Here is a 25,457-nt window from a genome sequence, read left to right on the forward strand (position 1 = left end):
CTGGCATGAAGCAGGGAACCAATAGAGAGGTCTGAGAGGCTGAATGCAATCCCAACTACCTGGACAGCTCCCCTCCTCCCCCCAAAAGAATTTACTTCAGAGGACAGCACTGAAGTTACAGCTCAGGGAGAGAGACAAGTCTGATCAGAGCACACAGAAGCAAATGAAGGGGGAGGAAGAGAGAGTGGAGCACGTCCTGGCCCACCAAGCCTTGAGGACCATATCCTTGCTCAGAGCAGCCAATGCACAGAGAAGACCACATGGCCTGCCCCACTGTGAAACACGACATCCCTTACTGACCCATGGCCTTATTGGGGACAATACTGGAGACACAGTGTGGGAATTCCACCTGAGCTAACCCCACCACACCGAGGGAAAACACTAAGGGCGTGCAACAGAACAGCAAAGGGAGCAGAGCAAGGAAGTCCTGAGGGAGTACCAAAAATAGGCTTTGGGGCCAGGCCGTGGCACCCCATCAGATTCCACCAGAAAACACTCCTAAAGGTGAACAAACAGACCTTGAACTATTTATAGGCTTTTCTTTTTTTATTCTGTCCTTGGTTTTTTGTTGTTGTTGTTGGTGGTGGTTTGTTTTGCTCTGTCTTGTTTTTGTGTGTGTGTGCACATTATTATCTCTGCACGTCTATCTAGACAAGATAGGTAGGAAAACAATCTGGAGGAGAAAACAGAGGGACCGAAGATTCCAGGGGGGCATGGGAGAGGGAGAAGTGGGGAAATTGGAGGGGGCACGGAGGGTGCTTTTAACAAAACTGGAGACAAGAGAATAACAAGCTATCCAAAATTGGTGCTGAGGAGGGTATAGGAGGCTTGTTAGGGCTTGATCAAGGGCAATGTAACATAAAGAAATTACAGAAACCCAAATGAAGGCTGAGCATGGCAGTGGTACAAGAGGAAAGTAAAAGGAAATGGAGGAAAGAATTAGGAGGTAAAAGGTATTTATAGTCTAAATGCAGGTATGTACATATATAAATGTATTTATATGTGATGATGGGGAAATAGATCTAGCTGCATATATTTATATGTTTAGTATTAAGGTAGCAGGTGGACATTGGGCCTCCATTCATGTACTCCCTGAATGCAAAAACAGTTTGTTCTATTAACCTGGGGTTCCATGATGCTCACCTTCCCGACATGATCGCTGAGGACAAAGTGGGTGCATAAGCAAAAGTGGTGAAGAAAGCTGATGGTGCTTGGCTATCAAAATATATAGTATCTGGGGTCTTAAAGGCTTGAAGATAAACAAGCAGCCATTTAGCTGGGAAGCAACCAAGCCCACATGGAAGAAGCACACCAGCCTGTGGGATCATGAATTGTCGATGGGATCAGGGATCAGGCATCATCAGAACAAAAAATCATATCATGTGAATGAGGGGGAGTGCAGAGTGGAGACTTAAAACCCATCTGTAGGCAACTGGACATCCCCTTACAGAAGGTTCCCAGGGAAGAGACAAGCCAGCCAGGGTGCAGTATAGCACTGATGAAACATACAACTTTCCTCTAGTTCTTCAATGCTTCCCCCCACCCCACCATCATAATCCCAATTCTACCTTACAAATCTGGCTAGACTAGAGGAGGTGCACTGGTATATATAAGAACTGGAGACACTGGGAATATAGGACAGATGATCCCCTGAGGACCAGTAATGAGAATAGCAATGCCAGGAGGGTAAGGGGAAGGTGGGGTATAAACGGGGAACCAATCACAAGGAGCTACATATAGCCCCCTAAAAATGTATAGTCCTAGAACCTCCATATAGCATGCCTAGAAGTTGTAATCAACTTGACCGTGGTTGGGCTTGGTTTTTGGTTTTACTTTTAATATACAAAGAAGCTTCAAAATTCCCTGGAAAAAAATTCCTTATCTTTTAAACCTATATCTCTGAGGGTATTTTTGAAGCCCCCTTATATTCATGCATTTGTTTTTGAAATATGTTTCAACCTCCACCCTGCCTTAAACTATTCACTGTACAGAGAAGGGTGTACAGAAGTCATGACAACATGATAAGCTACGGAGCGGAGAGGTGGGAGAGTCGAGGAAGGGCCAGCCTGACTCCTTCCACAGGGATGAAAAGCTGGGTGAGGGCCTGAGAAGGTCAGGCTGGATGGAACATGCAATTCCTCCACAGAATCCCGATGTTTGACTCAAGTCGAGATCCATGCCAAAAATCAAAGTCCGGCGCTAGGTGGAGCGTCAGAGTGGGTAAGACCTCTAGAGGGCTCCCAGGTAACTTCACTGTGGAAGCTCGGACCTGGGGCATCAAGATCAGAATGATCACAAAAGGGAGGGTCAATGTAAATTCATAACACTGGCCTGTTTTTATTGGGTAAGCTGTTGGACTGGCACCTCAAGGTAAGGAATTCAAGCCCAGCACCCACACCCAGGGAGAAAGATGAAGGCACCTGCCTAGTGGCACCTTGGAGACCTTAGGAATAGGGTCGCTTTATGGTGGTGGTACATTCAGCTAATGTGGTGGTACGACCCTGTTTTCCCGAAAGTAAGACATCCCGAAAATAAGACCTACTTACAGTTTGCCTCTCACTGAAATATAAGGCATCCCCCCGAAAATAAGGTCCCCCAAAATTACCATAACTCTGGACTCTGGACCATAGTGGCGGGCACCGCCGCGCAGCTCACTGTAGGCCTCAGCACAGCCGGAGCTGACAGGAAGTGTGAGGTCCCTTTTAATAAAACAATAAATGTTTACCGTATTCTTCTTCATGGAAAAATAAGGCATCCCCTGAAAAGAAGACCTAGCACATCGTTGGGAGCAAACATTAATATAAGACACTCTTATATTCGGGGAAACAGGGTAGTGATGGATTTAATAACTCTGTATTGACTGGCAAATTGAAGATTCTCTAGCTACCGGAGGGTGGGGTACCAGCTCTGAGAGTCGAATGGGTCTGAGGGGCGGTTGTGTGATTGAGGGGTAAAGTTAAAGAGACATCAGACAAGATAATACATGCAATTGCTCACCCCAGGGGCCGCCATGACTTGAGGAGCCAGGTCCATGCAGAGAGAGAATATATTTCCAGCCAAAGCTTATATACACTCTGGGGCATGCAAGCCCCCCTAATTACTGGTAACCGTATACGTAACAGGAGCGGGACGAGCTAGGGGTACACACACACTAGCAAGGGATGGCACAAGGGGCACACGTGTGACAGGAAGGCGTACATGTAACGAGATAGGCGGCCTCTAGAGTCAAGATGGCAGCCTAAACTTGGTCTGAGTTGGCTTGACCTTGGGTGTCTTTGGGCTTCCTTGGGGAGCGATCCTTATCAGAAGGGAGTGAAACAGACACTGGGGTCTGATAGCCTTAGATGGTTGACACCTTTCAGGTCAACCTTCAAGCAGTTGACCTCCACGTGCATCGTCAGTGAGCAAGTGTTTGCAAACAGCACCTTGGGTTTGGCATTATTATGGGGGGACATCGTGGGGAATCACTTTTACTTGGGAGAATGTGAGGGGACGCGTCTCCAACCCATGAATGTAAAGGTCCCCTCCACAGGAGCCTTGACCTCCCAGACTCCTTCACATGTGAATGTTGAGAGTTTGTCCTCCTACACTCTCTTCCTGGTTCTGTTTCCCACACCTGAGTAGCTGCCTCCCCTTGGGATCTTCCCCATGACCCAACACCCAGTGCATAGGGGTGACCCACTGGGGGGCTCCAGAGTTGTGTTCTGGGCTATAAGCTGCTTCTTTTTTGATCACGCTCCCTGTTTGTCAGGGACCAGTGATGTGTGGGTCAGATCAGCCGAGTTTAGCGGGTTAAGGGTGCCAAGGGGGTGGTTTTGATGCTCTGTTTGCGGGGAAAGTGCTTTGGGAGCCAGAGACAGATAGGCAGGTGTTCACTTGGTGGAAATAGGAAGTGAGGGAACCATATGCACAAAGACAGGATGCGTGGGAGGGTCTGGGTCATGAGCTCCAGGGTGATGTGACAGATGTGTGGGGTGGTATGTCAAGGGGTGACACGAAAAGGAAGATCAGGGATGCCACAGGAAGTAACTTGATTATTGTGCTCACAATTCCCAGAGACAGGGAGGCACCATATACTGTGAAGCAGGGTCACACAGGATTACACCCATGGACAAGGGAACAAGAAGCTAGAATTGCAGAAGATTCTATATGGCAAGTGGGGTAGGTTACCTAGGCCTCATAGGACTGAGCATGGCTCTTGGATTCCTGGCCCCAGGGTGATGTGGGTGGGTCCATCCAGGAATTTTGATAGCCTAATGAGGTGAATGATTATAGTGGGCTTATTCAGCTGCTCAAGGGGGGAGATTCACCAGCCTCCAGCCAACCCCTCAAGACTGAGCCTTAAGAAAATAATATTCGGATGAACTATCTGGAGGAAAAACAACGGGACCGACAGTTCTGGGGGGACTTGGGGTGGGGGGGGTAGGGGGGGTAAGGAAGTGGTGTTAACAAACACAGGGACAAGGGAAAAACATGGGACCCCAAATGGTAGAGAGGGGGAAGTGGCAGGCCTGCTGGGAAATGATCAAGGGTAAGGTTGCTTAGAGAAGAGGTATACTCTAGCCCAGGTGGCGACGAAGTATGGTAGTAGGGCAGGAGGAAAGTCAAGGGAGATGGAGGAAAGAGCTAGGAGTCAAAGGGCATTCATGGAGGTCTAGACAAAGACATGTACATGCAAATATATATATATGCGGATGGGGAAATAGATCTATGTGTCTATATTTATAGGTTAAGTATTAAGGTGGTGGAAGGACCTTGGGCCTCTACTCAAACACTCCCTCAATGCATGAATACTTTCTTTTATTAAATTGGAACTCTATGATGCTCACTCTCCCGACACAACGGCTGGAGCCAAAGTGGGTGAACAAGTAAATGTGGTGAAGAAAGCTGATGGTGCCCGGCTATCAAAAGAGATAGTGACTGGGGTCTTAAAGGCTTGATGATAAACAAGCGGCCATCTAGCTCAGAAGCAACAAAGTCCACATGGAAGAACACACCAGCCTGTGTGATCGTGTGGTCCCGAAGGGATCAGTTACCAGGCATCAAAGAACAAAAAATCATATCATTGACTGCACACCTCCATGATAGGATCACTGAAGACAAATGGGTGCATAAGCAAATGTGGTGAAGAAAGCTGATGGTGCCCGGCTATCAAAAGAGATAGTGTCTGGGGTCTTAAAGGCTTGAAGGTGAACAAGCGGCCATCTAGCTCAGAAGCAAAAAAGCCCACATGGAAGAAGCACACCGGCCAGTGCGATCACGAGGTGCCCAAGGGACCAGGTATAAGGCATCATGCAAAAAAAAAAAAAAAGATATAAGTGTGTGTATGTATACATATGTGTGTATGTATGTGTATATATGTGTATATGTATATATGTATGTATATATGTATATATATACCATATTAAATGAAGGGGGAAGTGCAGAGTGGAGACCCAAGGCCCAAGTGTCGGCCAATGGAGATCCCCTCATAGAGGGGTTTAGGAGAGGAGATGAGTTAATTAGGGTGCGAGGTAGTACCGATGAAGAACACAGCTTTCCCCCAGATCCTGGATGCTTCCTCCCCCCAACTACCATGATCCGAATTCTACCTTGCAGGGCTGGATAGGGCAGAGGCTGTACACTGGTACATATGAGGGCTGGAGGCACAGGGAATCCAGAGTGGATGATACCTTCAGGACCAATGGTGTGAGGGGCGATGCTGGGAGAGTGGAGGGTGAGTGGGTTGGAAAGGGGGAACTGATTACAAGGATCCACATGTGACCTCCTCCCTGGGAGAGGGACAGCAGAGAAGGAGGGGAGGGGAGACTCCGGATAGGGCAAGATATGACAAAATAACGATGTATAAATTACCAAGGGCACATGAGGGAGGGGGGAGAGGGGAGGGAGGGGAAAAAAAAAAGAGGACCTGATGCAAAGGGCTTAAGTGGAGAGCAAATGCTTTGAGAATGATTGGGGCAGGGAATGTATGGATGTGCTTTATACAATTGATGTATGTATATGTATGGATGGTGATAAGAGTTGTATGAGTCCCAAATAAAATGTAAAAAAAGAAAAGAGGAGAAAAAAAAGATTAGGGCAAAGAATGTACAGATGTGCTTTATACAATTGATGTGTGTATATGTATGAACTGTGATAAGAGTTGTATGAGCCCCAATAAATTGTTAAAAAAAAGGAAGAAAAGACAATTACAGTGAAAAACAGAGAAAGGCAAAGGAATTAAAACTTAATTTGAAGCATTCTAAAAAAAAAAAGAAGTAATATTCTGGTGGAATATTCTTGGTGGTTATGTGTTGGGTTGCTGACTGTCAGGTCAGGAGTTTGAAACCACCAGAAGGCGTACCCGTCACAGAAACACACAGGGGCAGTTCTACTCTGTCCTGTAGGGCATCAGTGTTGATTCCATGGCTGTGAGTTTGAACTTGAGTGGAACTAGAGAGATCACCCCAGGCCCATGGGCTTGAACCACTTGTGGGAGTGGGGCTGGGGTGCAAGCTTTGGGACTTGGACTTTACCCTACAGATAGAGGCACCTGGAAGAGGTGGTTCTTAATCCTCAGGTCCCAAGGGCGCTATGCTTGTAGTTAGGAGCCCTGTGACTAATCAAAAGGTATGTGGGCCCAACCTACCAGTGGCTCTGCAGGAGAAAGATGTAGCAGTCAGCTTCCGTAAAGGTTTATAGCCCTTGAAATCCTATGGGTATTGTTCTCCACTGTTCTGTAAGGTTGATAAGAGGCAATGCGCTCCACCACAGTGGCTTCTTTTTAATTCCTACCTGTAGATGCTATCCCTTTGGCAACAGGGTTGCCTAGTTTACGTTCATGAGACCACATCAGTATATTGGGTATGTCTGCAGCCAACTTCAAGATATAAAAGGGGCAGAGCAGAAGCACAGAAACAGGAAGAGATGAATGGGATGATGTTAGGTGCCAGTTAGCCGTGTCCAAGAAACACCACAAAGAACGCTCCAGTGCAAAGAGAAGACCCTGAACATGGACTTCTCGCCTCCTGAACTGTGGGAAAGTAAATGTGTGTTTCTTAAAAGCCACCCAGTGGTATTTCTGCAACAGCATCGCCAGAGGGGCTACCTTGCCAGGGAAAGCTGGGCCCTGAGGGCCACCCGGCTGTTTGCTGGGTCCCAAAGAACAACCCACCTACAAGGTGCTTGCTGCCTCTGCACTGAGTAGGACTTCAGATGACCTAGTCACAGAGAAGCTGGGCTTCAGTGATTGTCCAGAGGTGTTCAGCCAGTCAGTAGCACCTGGTGACCACACAGGAGCCTCCAAGGGTAGAGCCCCCCTGTTCAGAATCCCAGGATACAGTCATTTCTCAGGGTCTTGACTTTGTCGAGGTTTAAGTCTGCCCATGTCCCAGTCTGTGACTGCCTAAGAGAGTTTTTACCTGCCCCTTACAGCAAACAATAAGGAACCCTGGTTGTGTCATGGTTATACACTGGGCTGCTAACCTCAAGGTCAGCAGTTCAAAAACACCAGCTGCTCCATGGGGGAAAAAATGAGGCTTTCTACTCCTGTAAAAGAGTTACCATCTGGGAAACCCCCACGGGCAGTTCTTTCCTGTCCCACAGGGTCGCTGTAAATTGAAAGTGGCTAGAGGACAGTGAGTGACTGGTTTTTGGATTAAACAATAAATCTTCCTATGAAAAGCGCGGAGGCCTGGTGGTACAGGTGATTGAGCATTGGACTGCCAACTGCAAGGGTGGCAGTTTGCGCCATGGAAGAAAGATAAGATTATCTGCTCCCATGAAGATTTATAGCTTCAGAAACCCATGGAGCACATGTGTTCTGTCCTATAGAGTCACTATGCCTAGGAATCTACTTGATGGCAGTGGTTTATAGTTATGGGCGTTTGCTAGAGATATAGCTCATTGGTCACTGGTCTTTCCCTTTAGGGGATTGCTAAGTTCTGTCCAGAGGGTTGCTGTCAGGCAGACCAGACTCTGCAGCAGGGAGATCAGGAGGATGAACATCCTTTTAGAATACACCAGAGCCTCCTTTCCGACTACGAATAAATCCACTGCTAACACCACTCTCTGTCACCCAAAGCTTCAGAGGAGTGGGAGGACTGTCCCATCCAGCCTGGCAGTAGCCCTGTGACGGAGATATCCTCACGCCACACTGTTGTTGTTAGGTGCCATGCTGGTTCTGACTCATAGTGACGGTGGTAGTTCCATAATCTGTTGTCAACTTGAGACTCTTAAGAGCGAAGGGACCTGTCAATCAGGTCGCAGCTTGATGACCTCATTTGGAGGCACTACAGAGATTAACAGCTCTCTGGAGGCGGTACACAGAGATACTTTCTGTGAGACATTCCTGTTGACAAACCACATGGAGCCATGCTGATGGAGCCAGAGCCCTGGAGCTGGAGGAGCCACGTGGAGACCCACGCCAGCGCTGAGACACTTCTACCACCACTGGATCCACAAGACTTTCCGCCCCCTGGCCTGTGACCTTCCTGCATTTGGCATCATTGCATGTGCTGTGTGAGTCTGAAGAGAAATTTATAGATTGGTATCAGACATCTGGGCTAATATTGGACTTATGGACTTGATCTGGACTGTTCTGGGATGTTTTCTTAATATACAATTATTCTTTTATATAAAGCTCTCTCTTATGCACACATGAGTGTCTATGAATTTGTTTCTCTAGTCTACTCAGACTGACACAGTGACATTATGCACAACAGAACAGAAGACTGCCCGGTCCTGTGCCATCCTCACAATTGTTCCTATGCGTGAGCCCATTGTTGCAGCCATGGTGTCAGTCCATCGCCTTGAGGGCCTTCCTCTTTGTCACCGCCCCTCCACTTCACCAAACACGATGTCCTTCCCCAGGGACTGGTCTCTCCTGACCACACGTCCAAAGTCGGGCAGACGAAGTCTCGCCGGCCTGCCTCCCAAGAGCACGCTGGCCGTGCATGTCCCAAGACAGCCTTGTCTGCTGTGTTCTCACCGCACTCCACGTGAGCAGAGGGAGACGCAGCGCCAAGTCCCACCGTTTGTGAAGCTGAGCTGCGGAACTGCCAGAGACCCACTGCCCCACACTCGCTTTCCTCCCCGGGTCAAGCCTGGGGCAGCTCTTCCAGAGGCCCTGGGGCTCCAGTGAAAGGTTTGCTAGTCAGGCCAGTGAGTGTAAGGGCCTTATCATTTAATCTCATTCTTAAAGACAGCACCTCATGAGGGGGAAGAGTGTGTGAGGAAGGAGGAGGCTTTATAATAATACTGTGCATTTATGGGGCTCTCGATTTTCCCAGGCAGTTTACTGCTTCCGCTGAACTGAGTCATCCAACCCTCCTGTGAAGGAGCAGCACTATTTATGACCGCTGGCTCCTTGGAGGATTCCAGCCAAGAGCAGGCAGGTTCTTTAAGCAAAGTGGGTCCAAGCCCAGCAGCTACTTCTTTCAAGAGTATCTCCATGTGTGTATTAAAAGGGAGAGGGATTTCGTGGCAGGGTCTCCAGCCAGCCCACTTTACTCCTTGAAACTCAAATCAGTGGAGCCAACTGAACCTTGATCATGATGCCCGGAGAGCAAAGTGCTTTCTCCACACGGGAAGGTCGGACCACTTTGACCTCTCCTGAAGTCAAAAAACCAAACTCACTGTCACTGAGTCGATATCAACTCACAGTGACCCTATAGGGCACTGCAGAACTCTCCCAGGGGGATTTTGAGACTGTAACTCTTTAAGGAGTAGCAGAAAGCCTGGGTCTCTCCCCGGGGTGGCCTGTGGCTTCAAACTGCTGACCTTGTGGTTAGCAGCCCCACAGGTAACCACTGCTCCACAAAGGCTCCTTACCCCGACTGGAGGAGCAGCTCGTTAGAGAGGCTCTGAAAGAGCCATGGAAAAACCTGGCAGGTTCCACGTTGTTCTGGATCACACAGTGTCCCTCCCCAAACAGAGATTGGATTCCTATACCTGAGAAAATAGGGTGGGTCTTCTTTGTTATGCTAATTAGCTCACACCCAAGTAGGATGGGTTCTAAATTTAATCACATCTGAGTTCTAAAAGGAGCAGGCTCAGCACAGGGGGAGGAGGGGCTGGCATGTGGGATAGCCCAGCTCAGACAGCCAACAAGGAAGGACTTGATGTCCACACGTTTAGCTTCCAGAACAGTGGGAGCATACATGCCTGCTCTTCAGAGACACCTCTTTGTGGGACTGAGAGCAGCACTAATATAAAACTAAGACACAGGCTAAATAGGGCTCCCCACCCCCCGAATTTAAAGAAAGAATATGAAGAAGTTAAATTCTTCATGAGGCGTACATCTCTGGGTACCACGAGCCCCCAGGGCTGCTGACCTGCACAGCTCCAGACCTATCTGGGATCTTACCAATCTGCTGGGCTGCTAACCAGAAAGGTCATTAGTTCAAATCCACTGGCCGATCCATGGAAGAAAGATGTGGCTTTTGTGAAGATTTCAGCCTTGGCAGCCCCATGGGGACCATTCTACGCCATCTGATAAGATAGTCACAGAGTCAGGAGGACAGAGGGCAGGGGCACTCTGTTCCCCAGTCAGAAATGTTCTAGAACATCTTGCTAGTCTCCCCCAGAGCCCATTACCCCTGCTATGATAAGCACCAGGTGTGCTCCTTTATATTCCTGATTAACTAATGAGTCATTGTTAAATCCTCTTTGAAGTGCTGAGGAGCAAGGATTCACTTTGAAGACTAAGGTGCACCTGATCCAAACCATAGTATTGTATTTTTAAAATTTATTTATTTATTTTCAAAAATGTATTATTAATTGGAAGTTAATACATAAATCCTATCATTCCACAGTTCAATCATGTCAAGCAGTATCGTATAGTTGGTACCACAATCAGTTTCCAAACATTCTCTTTCTGGACGCCTTGGCATCCTCTCCCTTTTACCTGCCTCCCACCACTGTGCCCCCTCCCCCCGGGCTTCCTGAAACCCTTTTTTTACTTGTTGTCCCTATAGTTTCATCAGGGACAGAATGTACCAAAAAACAGCACAACATGTGACACAACTTCAAGAGTGTGACCTCCAGTGACATAACACCTCTGAGATACACCTTAATGTGAACGGACAAAAACAAAACAGAGATACAAAAAAGGTTGAAGACCAGATCAGATCCAGCGTGCAGCTGAGGGGAATCAACTGACAAAGTTTTAACTGTACAAATCAGATTTATGCCTTTGATCTTCTGTCCTCATCTCTCCAATGCCCTCTGTTTAGTAACCCCCGCCCCCCATTCCTCAATTTTGGATTGAGGGGCTTCACTGCAAGCTTATTTCCTAGGTAGTTCCCACAAATGAATCTTGGATTCCCACTGACATCCTAGGCTTCTACAAATAGGCAATGCTATTGGCTCCCCAGTTCCCTCCTTCTTCCTCACTCTCTCTTCTCGCACCTTCGAGGAACAATTACTCATGCAACTATTTCTGAAGGGTTATCTATCTCGACTTTTTTTTAATCTTGACTTTCTTAACTATTCAAATGAACATACACAAATCTAACATGATTAATGAGGTAAAACAAATATAAGCCATAATAGTAAAGGAAGGAAATATTTAGGAACTAGAGGCTAGTTCTATAGTTCATCAGTGCCATACTGCATCTCATCCTTTCCATGTGACCCTTGTGAGAGGGGCTGCCCAATTATCTTATAGGTGGGTTTTGGGTCTCCACTACATCCATACCCCTTCACAATGATTTGCAAACCACATTATTCTAAATTGCCTCATGTGCAAGTGAAAGTCGATCGGACGGCGAATAAGGAAGGCCATGGAAGAATTGATGTATTTGAATCACGGTGCTGGCAATAAATATTGAAAATATATACTGTGGACTGCCAGAAGAGCAAACAAATCTGTCTGGAAGAAGCCCTGCCAGAATGCTCCTTAGAAATGAGGACGGTGAGACTCCGTCCCATGTGCTGAGGACATCATTAGGACAGCCCAGGAACAAGACTTTATGCTTGGCAGAGCGGAGGGTCAGCAGCAACGAAAACCCCAAACCAAACTCATCGCCAGCAAGTTGATGGCGATTCCTAGAGCCCCCAAAGGACAGGGTGGAACTGCCCCCGTGAATTCCCAAGACTGTCACTCCTTACAGACATGGTGGCTGTGACAATGGGCTCAGACCGCCAGACCTGTGAGAATGGTGCTGGGTTGGGTCATGTTTCGTTCTATTGCCTGGAGCTGTCTCAAAGACACCTACACTAGTCCCTAAGTCCCTCTTGAGACTCCCAGTCACATGCAATGACGCAGAATGCAGAAAGATCACAGGCCAGCGTGCAAAGTCGTGTGGACCCAATGACAGTGGCAAACCTCGCAGGGCTCCGGCAGCTCTCAGGGTGTCCAGCAAGCAGGCAGGAAGGTCAAGACAGCAGCAGAGGGGCAGGTGGGGAGGGTCCCAAGGCCCGGTTTATAAGAAGACTGCTCCCACACGGAGGCACCATCAGGCTGTGCCTTGAATGACAGGTTGAATATCACCCCCGCACTTTTTTTGATCTTCAAGTTGACATGAAATTATGTAACTTCTACAGTTGGTAACAAAATAACTGAATTACAACATTTTTAGTAACTAAGCAGAAACCTTTAGTGATTTTTCTCCTTTGTTTTCCTTCAATTACCTGTTCATTCTAAAAAAATGCTTTTGATGAGATAGGTTCACAACTACTAATTACCATAATATTATAGCTAAAACATCAGAAAAATTGACAACATTATCAGTTATAAGAAAACATTGGCAATAACAAAAACAACAGTATCTACTTGTCGTGTGGGCTAATGAGTTAGTTTATTGTGCCAACCTGGCCCATAAACACATGTGGGGTTAATTGAAGGACAGAGGGATAAATGGCTCCATGAGCCTCGCCTTTCTAGCTCTTCGATCTCTTGCTTTTTGATGGTCAAACCAGGGTGGAGCTACCTTAGCCAATTCCCTGCTTTAGCTGGCAAGGCTCACTTCCTGCATGACATCTCTGAGGAGAAGCCGCATGGACCTACCCTGATGTAGCCCTGGGTGCTGGAGCACCCATGTGGAGACCTCTGCCAGCGCTGAGATGTTTACACATTCACTGACTCGGCTTTCCTCTTGCAGTCAGTGTCATTGGGTCTCTTTTGTGAGATGGAGGAAGACTTTGTGGATTGGTGTTGGACATATGGGTGCATGTTGGGTTTGTGGGCTTGGGTGGCACTGGGTTGGGATGTTTTCTTGATGCGCACTTAACCTTTATATAAAACTCTCTCTAATACATGAGTTTCTGTGGATTTGTTTCTCTAAAGCACCCAGACTACCACAGCTAACAAACCTATGAGACTGGAAACCTCACTGTCTTTGAGTAATAGTGACTGCCCTAACAGAAGCTCATTAGAAATCACAGAAAGTACATTGGCATAGATTTTAACCTTTTTGGTCTATTGCTACATGTAAGCTGGGTTTATGTAAAATGTTTTAGTTGCTAGAACTAACTACAGGGACATCTTTATAAGCAACAACAAATCTCTATTGAGGCATGTACACATGTAAATATACTAATATATAACAATAGGGAAATAGATCTATGTACATATATTTATAGGTTTAGTATTAAGGTAGCAGCTAGATATTGGGCCTCTACTCAAGCACTCCCTCAATTCAAGAACACTTTGCTCTATTAATCTGTCATTACATGATGCTCACTGTCTTGACACGATTGCTGAAGATAAAGTGGGTTTGTGAGCAAATACGGTGAAGAAAGCTGATGGTGCCCAGCTATCAAAAGACATAGTGTCTGGGGTCTTAAAGGCTTGAAGATAAACCAGCGGCCATCTAGCTGAGAAGCAATAAAGTCCACATGGAAGAAGCACATCAGTCTGTGTGAAAACGAGGTGTTGATAGGAACAGGTAGGCATCAAAGTCCCAGAACAAAAATCATATTATTGTGAATTGGGGGGAGTGCAGAGTGGAGACCCAAAGCCCATCTGTAGGCAATTGGACATCCCCTTATACCCAGTGGTTCTCAACCTTCCTAATGCCACAACCCTTTAATACAGTTCCTTATGTTGTGGTGACCCCCCCAACCATAAAATTATTTTCATTGTTACTTCATCACTGTAATTTTGCTACTGTTATGAATTGCACAATCCCTGTGAAAGAGTCGTTCGACCCCCAAAGGGGTTGCGACCCACAGGCTGAGAACTGCAGCCTTATAGAAAGGTCATGGGGAAGAGACCAGCCAGTCAGGGTGCAGTATAGCACTGATGAAACATGCAATTTTCCTCTAGTTCTTTAATGCTTCCTTCCCCCCACTATCATGACCCCAATTCTACCTTACAAATAAGGCTAGACCAGAGCATGTACACTGGTACAGATAAGAGCTGGAAACACAGGGAATCCAGGACAGATAAACTCCTCAGGACCAATAATGAGAGTAGCCATACCAATAGGGGAAGGGGAAAGGGGGGGGTGAAGATAGGGGGTAACGATCACAATAATCTACATATAACCCCATTCCAGGGGGATGGACAACAGAAAAGTAGGTGAAGGGAGCATCGGTCAGTGTAAGGCATGAAAAAATAATAATTTGTAAATTATTAAGGGTTCATGAGGGAGGGAGGGGGGAAATGAGAAGCTGATACCAAGGGCTGACATAGAAAGAAAATGTTTTGAGAATGATGATGGCAACAAATGTACAAATGTGCTTGACACAATGGACGGATGGATGAATTTTGATAAGAGTTGTATGAGCCCTCAAAAAAATCAATAAATAAATCTCTGTTGAAACACTGCACAAAATATGTTATAGACAGTGATCCCCTCTGATAGTGGCACCCGAAATGGTCTGTACCCCAACTCCCCAATAGTGATCGATGCCATTGAGTTCTTCCAGACCAACAAGGAAGAGGAGAAACAATTTTCCTAATAGGACCTAATGTGCAAATCCGCTTCTCTTTACATTGTTAGCGTTTCTATTCGATCCTTCCTTTAAATTTCCTTTCTTTCAAATAGGCTCCTTGGCCCTCTTTGGATTAAAAAAAGAAGAAAGAAAGGGAGACTCTCTCCTGTCTGCTCTGGCCGTGCTGTGATCATGGCTGTCCAGGAGAATCTTCAACACGAGGCTTCTGGCACAAGAAGTGAATGTTTTCAGGGCTGGGAGTTGGAGATCCGGGCATGCCGGTGGTTCATGAGAGAGCCCTAGCCAAGGTCCTGGCCTGATTGCTGCACAGTTGGTCCTTCTGCCCATCACCTCTCAGGAGCTAAAGCCAGTCCAGGGCCATGGCCCTCTCGGTGGTCTTGCAAAGAGGCAGGGAGTCATCACTGGTGCGTTGGATCTTGGGACCAGGATGGGTAACTCCATGATGATAGTGCAACCTCGCTCACTCCCAGGGAAGAAATTCTTAGAGAAGTCCTTACTCCACCCCCATTTGCAGAACACACTCACGTCTTCCTGTTGCTGTGATTGACACATGGACAAATGAGTTGGCCCATGAGCTATGCAGAAGGCCAGCCAAGGGATAGGCGAGTAGAGCCAGGACCAGACAACAGCATGAAGTGGGGCGCACGCGGCTCCTTTATCCCATCTTCTCGGGCCTTCCAGGACTCACCTGCATCCCTCAGCTTCATCTATCACTCTGTTCATCTGTCGCACGACAAACACCGAGCTAGGCACTGCCCCTGACCTGGATGATCTCCTGCCAGGGAGGGAAGACTGACAAGTAGGCAGACAGTGAGAGGGTGCATGCTGAAAACACAGAGCACAGGTGCTAGAAGGACCTTTGGAAATTGCAGAAGAGTTTTCCTGGCTGAAAATAGGAGAAAAACAGTACATATGACAGAATGAATACTATTTGCCCATGTGCCATCCTCATCAATTGCTCTCCTGTCTGAGACCATTGTTGCAGACACAACGGCAAGTCATCCTGTCCAGGACCTTTCTCTTGTTCATTGACCTACTGCTTTATCGAGTTGATGTCCTTTTCCAGGGGCTGGTTTCTCCTGATAGCATGTTTAAAGTATGTAACATGATGTCTTCCATTCTAAGGAGAAATCTGGCTGTTCGTTCAAAACACATGTGTTCCCTCTCTGGAAGGTCATATGCTGATTCGATGGCCCCTAAAGAGCAACAAAAACAATTCTTTAGCTACGTAGGTTTTCCTTTTGCTTTAAGTACAATGGCATTTAAATTTTTAAAATGTTAGTTCTGTATAATTTCTGCAAAAGATTTATTACCTTGAAGATGTTAGTTTTTAACCCTATAATTTGGGGCTACATATCATTGTGTTTACAATTCTACTACTCTTCAGGTAATGAGAAAAGAGGACACGGAGAAGTGGTATCAAGATGGATGTTTTGTGCTCCTATGGTAATAGAGGGTTTGATTTAGGGAGAAATAATTTAATATATTTATGTTAATAAATAAGAATAAGAAAACCTCCTCCTCACCTATCAACTCTAAGGTTATCCAACATTTCACACTCATGACGATGGTAAAAAAATAAAGTGTACTATTTTAATATTTTGCTCACTGAAGTATGTCTGACAATAACAAATGATTTGGTGTCTGTAATAGTGGCAATTAGGTGTCTGACGAGGCTATTAGTAACTGCAATTTCCAGTTATGTAATTATATTTTAATCCTCCACATTCTGTGAGCTGACTTGGTCATCCTAAACTTTTGTATAACAACCTGTCTTTGGAACCTAATCATGTCAATAAATTAGGAGTGATTATTAAAAAAAAGGAAAAAAAGTGCAAGAAGTAAACAAAAAGTAATAATAATAACTATCTGCTTTATAAAATAAAAAAAATTTTAAAGTAAGCAAGCCATTACTGTGTTGTTTGTCTACTACAGGTTGTTCTAACTAGACAAACACACATTCACAGCTTTGAAACCCCCCCTGGAGGTGGGGTGGGGGGCAGTGCTGGGAGAAGAAGAATCCGAACCACATCTCTACTACCCAGCTGAGGAGGAAGGAGATCGTGGCCTAGCCCCAGGACGCATCTGTTGAGCTGTTCTTTTCAAAGTGAGGGCAAGAGAGAGCTTCCCCTGAATCCATTCACCAGCAACTGGTATAGTGAATTGGGCACCTAACCCCTTTCATTACATTGTAGAGTTCAGATCAGCCTGAGGGAGGCCTCAAATGTTCCAACATGAGCCACTGTCCATTGCACACACTCGGTTCCCAACCCTGGCAGACATGACTAAATGATCCCCACACTCTTCTCACCAAGCTGGGCTGCTCCTGCCTCACCGACTTGGCTCAGCACTCTTGGCAGCTTGATCACAGCTGACAATTCCTGTTTCGGGTGTAATAGGAAGCTCACTTGATAGCTAGTCTGAAGACCTAGATTTTGTTTCAACTCCACCATTGACTCACTGGGGTTTGGACAAACTTGTCTATCTCTTTAGATCTTGTTTCTTCATCCATTAAATTAGGTGGTTGAGCAGGTAATTAATTAGCTTCCAACTTCACGTTGAAGCTTAATCAGAGGAGATGATGATTTTGTGGAGGAGTTTAGAAAAGGAATGCATCTCTGGGGTCCCTGAAATTGTGAGGAAGTTCGTAGAATTTAAGCCAAAACTGATGGGAGCACTTAGGTAGCCAGAGGGCCTTGCTAACAGGTGTGATCAGCAAAGGCATGGAGGTGAGAAGGTAGTGAAACAGGATACAATCTAAACTAAACTCACTGCCAAATATGAGGTTATAAATCTTCACCAGAGCAGAAAGCCTCACCTTTCTCTCTAGGAGTAGCTGGTAGTTTTGAACTGTTGGTCTTCAGGTTAAAGTCCAACTCGTAACCACTATGCAACCAGGCCTCCTCCTGAATCCAGATAAGGTCAAGATAAGCAATAATCTCATACATCCCCATGCTAGAGACGTACATTCACACTCTCAATCACCAGCTCCTGCATAATACCAGAAGGCTCCCAGTGGCCCTGTGGGTTAGGTGTGGAACTGCTAACCACAAAGTCAGTGGTTCAAACCCACCAGCCACTTTGTGGGAGCAAGATGAAGCCATCTACTCTTGTAAAGATGAAGTTTGGAGTTGTTGTGAGTTGAAATCCACTCTGGGGCAGTGGGTTTGTTTCGGTTTGGACTGGGTGCTATACAAGTAGGATCAGCTGGTTCTTCTGCCTGTTGCTGTTGTTCTTGAGGGCTGAAGGTCAATTCTGACTCATGGGAACCTCACCTCCCAAACCTAAAGCAACCACTCCTGAAGTATAAATATGACTGGAAGCACCTTGTCCTGTGGCCTTTCAAGAAGGGGCAAGGAGATTTTAACATCTGAGTGTGGCCATGTCACCTAGCTTGGGGTTAGTGGAGAAGATAAGTAAGATATTTCCTGTCGAGGGCACTTTGTAAACTGAGAAGTTCTCCCTAGATGTTGCTTCTCGCTGTTAACTGTAATGCTATTAATAATAGGATAAGGTGCTGATGGTGGAGTTTCAGATGAGGACCCTCAATGACTGAAGACACTTAAAAGCTCCTGGAAATCAACTCACCAGAGTAAAGTCAACTTTGACCCTTTTCCCCTGACCTACCACCATCAGTGTTTTGACCCAGTTTAGGCTTCCCTGCTAAAAGCTCATAGAAATATTTCTTCACCATAATTATAGGCGAGGTTCAGTATCTCTGTGACGTAAGAAGAGCTGGTAGAAAGGGACAATTAACCAAAGCACATAATTGAAGGGTATATATAAATATATCTGGAGGCAGATGAGCCCTCTTCCTATTGGGTACTATTCCCAGTATTCAAAGGCAAAGATAGGAATGTGCTTCATTTAGGCCGGGATATGCAGAACACTTTATGATTAAAGGCTCTTGTCAAGAGTGTGGTGCACATGAACGTGGGTGATGGAGTCTTCTGGGTGCCTCCCTGCCGCCGGAGTCAACAGGCTCCCCGCCCCCTCCCTTGGAAGCTTTCTATACTGCCGGAGGTGGCCCCCGTTACAGCATCTGCTAATCATGAGATTGGAGGGGACATTGGAAGCAGAGACAGCATGACTCCTGTCGCTGAGAAGAACAATGAAAAGTTCAGAAATAGTAGTATCTGCAAGTAGAAAAACAATAAACATATAATTTCCAGGTAATTACAATCATATAATTAGCTCTCTGCTTTTATACGCCCCAGCAGAAATTGGGTCATGGAACAAATGTAACGTGGCTTAATACAGTCTATTCTGCAGAAAAGTGAGGACTTTCCCCCCCTCAATACAAATTAAGGACCAGAGACCCCCAAGGTGGGTCAAACCTGATATATGTTGACTGATGAGCAAGGCTGTGGAGGATATACAAGAAGTCTTTTAAAATGTTCTGGCAGATATGTACTGTGAAAAAAACAACATGGATCTAAAACTTTTTGGTTTTTGGCACCCAAATCAACTCATGCTATCTTGTTATCACATGTTTAAGCAGTCACTCGTTTGAGGGCCTAGAGTCCTTATCGGAGGAACATGAATTCTGCGCCAATCAAAGCAAGAACAAACGTTGAATTCCAGGGGAAGAATGGTGAAATCACTGATGTTTGGGGAAAGGTTTATGAGGAAAATGTGCCAAAGGGATCAGCAGTTTACAAATGGATAACTCCTTTTCAAGAAGGGGCCAGCCACGGTGGAGGGCAAAGTCCTCAGCAGCTGACCAGCTACATCATCTATTTGCTGGGGGGGAAATAAATGTTGTTCGTACTCTAATTGAAGAAGACTGAAGATAACAGAAACCAAAGCCATTGCCAGAAGCATCTCACTTGGTTCAGCTTACACATTTCTTACTAAAAAAAAAAAATTCGGAGTTAGCCAAATTTCCCACTGGATAGGTGCCCACCTGTTGCACCTCAATCAGGGGCAACAAGAGCAGAGCTTTGGAAGGAAGCTTTAAACAAGTGGGATCGAAGCATATCTTCAAAGATTGGAAGCAGGAATGGAACATAGCTTTCCATTGTGGCCCTGAAGACAAAGCACGATCGAAGCAATGGCTGCCGAGAAGAGCACGTGGTCCATTCCAAGCAAAGCAGACTGGTCATGAGCAACAATCATGACAACAGGTTTGGGATGCTCAAGGCATTGTGCTTGCTGACTCTGTGGTGGGCCAAAGAACAATCCTGTCCGGTGATGATGAAAGTGCCCATGAAGACTTCCTTCATCAGTGAATCCTTCCCCAGCTAACAATGCTCCCGCTCCAACAAGGGTGATTTGTGTGAACTTCCAGGGAAGTCATTAGGCGCTCTGATTTGACTCCTTCTTCTTTTCAAATCTTAAAGATCTTTAAAGAGAGCTCAGTTTTCTCCCGTTAATAATGTAAAAAAGAAAAAAACGTAAACAAGATAGCATTGACAGAGTTGCATTCCCAGGACCCTCAGTGCTTGATGGGCAGACTCAGTGACTGGTGTCTTTGCTTACCAAAATGTCTTCAACTTGATGGAGTGCCTGTGGCAAAAAGCAGCCTGTACATGCTTAATTTTTTATCTTTCAATCCCATTTTTCCCCACAAACTTTTTGAAGTGCCCTAGTAGAAAGGACTCTGGCCTCCCTCTGAAGTTGTGGTTTTCACCGAAGCTCTGCTTGATCTTCTTGCCTGGGTCCTTCTGATCCAGGGGTGGACTAAATTATGCATTCTCATTCTTTCCGGGAAGGCAAAAATAGGTTCGGAGACCAAAAATAGGGGCATGTAAATGTTATCTATTACAATGATTTACGACTCTCCAGAGCTCAACTCTATCATACAAGGTCTCTTTCATATTTCATTTCTCTCGATGCGTTTTCTAAGCTATCCAATGAACTGCCCTGGGCATTGAGATCATGGAAAATACACAAAATGCTCACGAGAGCCATGCTTCAAACATATGAGGAATAGACACCCCGTGATTGGAGGGCTTCTCCTCCATCAGCTTCTTGATCAAGAAGTAGCTCATCCCACATGGGCAGAGGTGGCTCGGGCTTGCTCATTGGTTGCCATTCATTACCTTGGGGATGTTGTTGATGTTTCATTCACATTGCTTTGTATGTGACTTGGGTTTTGAAAATGAAATGAAAGTAGTTTATGCTTTATTATTTAATTCTACTCATTATTCAGTCCACCAATAATCACGTCAAGTGCTGAAAAATGTCAGTGGCATCTTACTTACCTAGCGCTGCCACAACAGGAGGAGCACAATTGGATGGCTTCAACAAATAGAATGTCATTTCCTCCCAGATGAGAAGGCTAGAAGTCTGAATCCAGAGCATTGTCTCTAGTGAAAGACTTTCTCTGGCTCTCTGTTCCAGCGGAAAGGACGTGTCTGTTTTCACCGTCTAGTCCTAAATTCCTTGGCAATCACTTGGCATGTTTCTTCCCTTCCATGTGTCCTTGCTTGCATAATCTGCTCTTTCATATCTCAAAAGAGATCGATTTAAAAACACCCTACACTAATACTGCCTCATTAACCCATCAAAGAAAATCAATTCCCCAAAGGATTAGAACCACAAATATAGGGGTTAGAATTTACAACATATTTTAAGGGGACACAATTCAATCTGTAACAAATATCAAATCTATCTATCAATACAGTGTCCCCCTAAAATGTATTGTGAAAAATATATTTATATAAAGATCATAAATATGAAATATATCTGTGATATTACATTTTCAAACAGTGTCTTCCTTTTAGGGGAAGAGAAATAGAGTAGTTTTGGCCCGGTGTCTTGATTTGCAGTCTTCTGAAAGCCAAGTTTGATACAGGGAGTCTTTTGAGGGGATGATCCAGTGAGTCAGGGAAAGAGGAGAAGGTAGTCCAGGTGTGATACTGAAATGATTACTGCTGTGGACACATGGGGCTCAGTCCTGCCGGGGAACCACGGAGGAATCTTATAGAATGCATCGCCGAATCATTCCTTTGGAAACGGGAGGGTGGGGCATTTAAGCACAGATTCACAGCCTCCATTGGTTGAGACATGTCCCCGGATATGTTGACATCTGTGTTCTTCCAGGCTACCCTGTGCGTAGGCTGAGTGAGTTTCTGTAGCTTTTGAGAAAGACTTGAAGCAGACTTGAGGTGGGACACTGTCAGTGTACACAGAAACATCCATTACAACCATAGCTGCAGTGGTGGCAAAGGACACGCCAAGCCTCTGCCCTAAACAGAACCAGAGTTAAATAACCATCCCTGCATCTGTGAACCCATCTGTTTATTCACCCATCCATCCATCCATCCATCCATCCATCCATCTATCCATTCTTAATATAACTTCCTATTGTAAAATTAGGCCTTTCGAAAAACTCAAACTCACTGCCATTGAGTCAATTCCTATAGGGTCATCGTGACTCTACAGGACACAGTAAAACTTCCCCTGTGGGTTTCAGAGACTGTAACTCTTCACAAGAGTAAAAAGCCTCATCTTTCTCCCTCAGAGAGGGCTGGTGGTTTTGAACTGCTGACCTTGAATTTGGCAGCCCAATATGTAATCTCTATGCTACCAGCTACCCCCCCCCCTAAAAAAAAAACAACAAGGATTTTTTTTTTATGTTTTGGTTTTTATTACTATTTAATTGGCACTTCTTCCTCATATCATACAATCTGATAGTTCACTGATATCGAGAAGAGTTGTACAGTCATTGCCACAATCAACATTAGCACATATTCTTCTTCATTGTTCTCATTATTAGTGTAATTATTTTTTAAACAATTTATTAGGAGCTCATACAACTCTTATCACAGTCCATACATATACATACATCAATTGTATAAAGCACATCTGTACATTCTTTGCCCTAATCATTTTCTTTTTTTTCTCCTCTTTTCTTTTTTTACATTTTATTAGGGACTCATACAACTCTTATCACAATCCATACATATACATACATCAATTGTATAAAGCACATCCATACATTCCCTGCCCCAATCATTCTCAAAGCATTTGCTCTCCACTTAAGCCCTTTGCATCAGGTCCTCTTTTTTTCCCCCCTCCCTCCCCACTCCCCCTCCCTCATGTGCCCTTGGTAATTCATATATCGTTATTTTGTCATATCTTGCCCTATCCGGAGTCTCCCTCCCCCCACCCCATTCTCTGCCGTCCCTCTCCCAGGGAGGAGGTCACATGTGGATCCTTATAATCAGTTTCCCCTTTCCAACCCACTCACCCTCCACTCTCCCAGCATCGCCCCTCACACCCTGGATCCTGAAGGTATCATCCACCCTGGATTCCCTGTGCCTCCAGCCCTCATATGCACCAGTGTACAACCTCTGCCCTATCCAGCCCTGCAAGGTAGAATTCGGATCATGGTAGCTGGGGGGAGGAAGCATCCAGGATCTGGGGGAAAGCTGTGTTCTTCATTGGTACTACCTCACACCCTAATTAACCCATCTCCTCTCCTAAACCCCTCTATGAGGGGATCTCCATTGGCCGACACTTGGGCCTTGGGTCTCCACTCTGCACTTCCCCCTTCATTCAATATGGTATATATATATATATATATATATATATATATATATATACATACATACACACACACATATATTTTTTTGCATGAGGCCTTTGGCACCTCATGATCGCACTGGCTGGTATGCTTCTTCCATGTGGGCTTTTTTGCTTCTGAGCTAGATGACCGCTTGTTCACTTTCAAGTCTTTAAGACCCCAGACACTATCTCTTTTGATAGCCGGGCACCATCAGCTTTCTTCACCACATTTACTTATGTACCCATTTGTCTTCAGCGATCCTATCATGGAGGTGTGCAGCCAATGATATGATTTTTTGTTCTTTGATGCCTGATAACTGATCCCTTCGGGACCACATGATCACACAGGCTGGTGTGTTCTTCCATGTGGGCTTTGTTGCTTCTGAGCTAGATGGCCGCTTGTTTATCTTCAAGCCTTTAAGACCCCAGTCACTATCTCTTTTGATAGCCGGGCACCATCAGCTTTCTTCACCACATTTACTTGTTCACCCACTTTGGCTCCAGAAGTTGTGTCGGGAGAGTGAGCATCATAGAGTTCCAATTTAATAAAAGAAAGTATTCATGCTTTGAGGGAGTGTTTGAGTAGAGGCCCAAGGTCCTTCCGCCCCTTAATACTTAACCTATAAATATAGACACATAGATCTATTTCCCCATCCTCCTATATATATTTGCATGTACATGTCTTTGTGTAGACCTCCATAAATGCCCTTTGACTCCTAGCTCTTTCCTCCATCTCCCTTGACTTTCCTCCTGCCCTACTACCATGCTTCGTCGCCACCTGGGCTAGAGTATACCTCTTCTCTAAGCAACCTTACCCTTGACCAATTCCCACCAGGCCTGCCACTCCCCCTCTCTACCATTTTGGGTCCCATGTTGTTCCCTTGTCCCTGTGTTTGTTAACTCCACTTCCTTACCCCTCCTACCCCCCCACCCCAAGTCCCCCCGGAACTGTCGGTCCCGTTGTTTTTCCTCCAGATAGTTCATCCAGCCTGTCCTATTCAGACAGACCTGTGGAGACACTAACATGCACGAAAACAAGACAGAGGAAAACAAAGCAACAGTATACAACCAGACAACAAAACAACAAAAACAAACCACTGACACAAAACAAAACACTTCACAAGAGAAAAGCTTGTAGTTAGTTCAGGGATCGTTTGCTGGCCCTTAGGAGCGTTTTCCAGTCCAGTCTGTTGGGGCACCACGCCCTGGCCCCAAAGTCCACTTTCAGCATTCCCTGGGGACCTTGCCACTCCATTCCCTTGCTGTTCCGCTGCACTCCCCCAGTGCTTTGCCTCGGTGTGGTGGGATCAGGTCAGGTGCAATTCCCACACTGTGTCTCCGGTGTTGTCCCCTGTATCGCCCTTAGTCACTGATTGGCATCATTTCTCATAGTGGGGCCAGCCATGAACAACAAGGATTTTATGTGGCCACAAGTGTGTCCTAAGACCCTAGTCAAGTTCTCTCTCATTTTCGGGTTGTTTTCTTTGGAAAAAAAAAATAAATGAGAGATGGGAATGGTCGGTCTCATAATCCCCTACCAGTTTAGGGTAATAAAGTTCAATAGGAACAGGAGTTGAAAAGGCAGGTGGAGTGGGGACTGTAAGCAGCCCACAGCAGTTGAGGGGAAAATTTGTTTTGGTGAGGCTGGCAAGGCCTTAGTGCACATCCTCTCTCCAGACTCTGCTCCACAGCATCAGAGCCTCAAATGTGCAGTTATTGGACTTGGGTGTAACTGAGCCCTGCCATGGATATGACGGTAGATGAAGAGCTGTGGAGAGGGTCCCTGATTCAGGACCTTCAAATGTATCAGGTGAGCTAACGACCAATTTGTTCACTGTCAATGAGCTCTTGCTGCCTGTGGTCGTTACATTATTTCATGTCGACTTGATAAATAAGTGTAGGCGTGGAATCTAGTCTGTCAGTCAGGTCATAGCCTGATGATGCCTCCTTGTGGGCATGAGTTTCTCATGAGGATTCTGGGAAGTTCCTCTCTTTCTCCCTGGAGGTGGCCACACACTCTCTCTGCTTCACCTTCCTGTTGGCGAGCCATGCAGCTGAAACCT

Source organism: Tenrec ecaudatus, chromosome 17 (assembly GCF_050624435.1).
Source record: "Tenrec ecaudatus isolate mTenEca1 chromosome 17, mTenEca1.hap1, whole genome shotgun sequence".
NCBI lineage: Eukaryota > Metazoa > Chordata > Mammalia > Afrosoricida > Tenrecidae > Tenrec > Tenrec ecaudatus.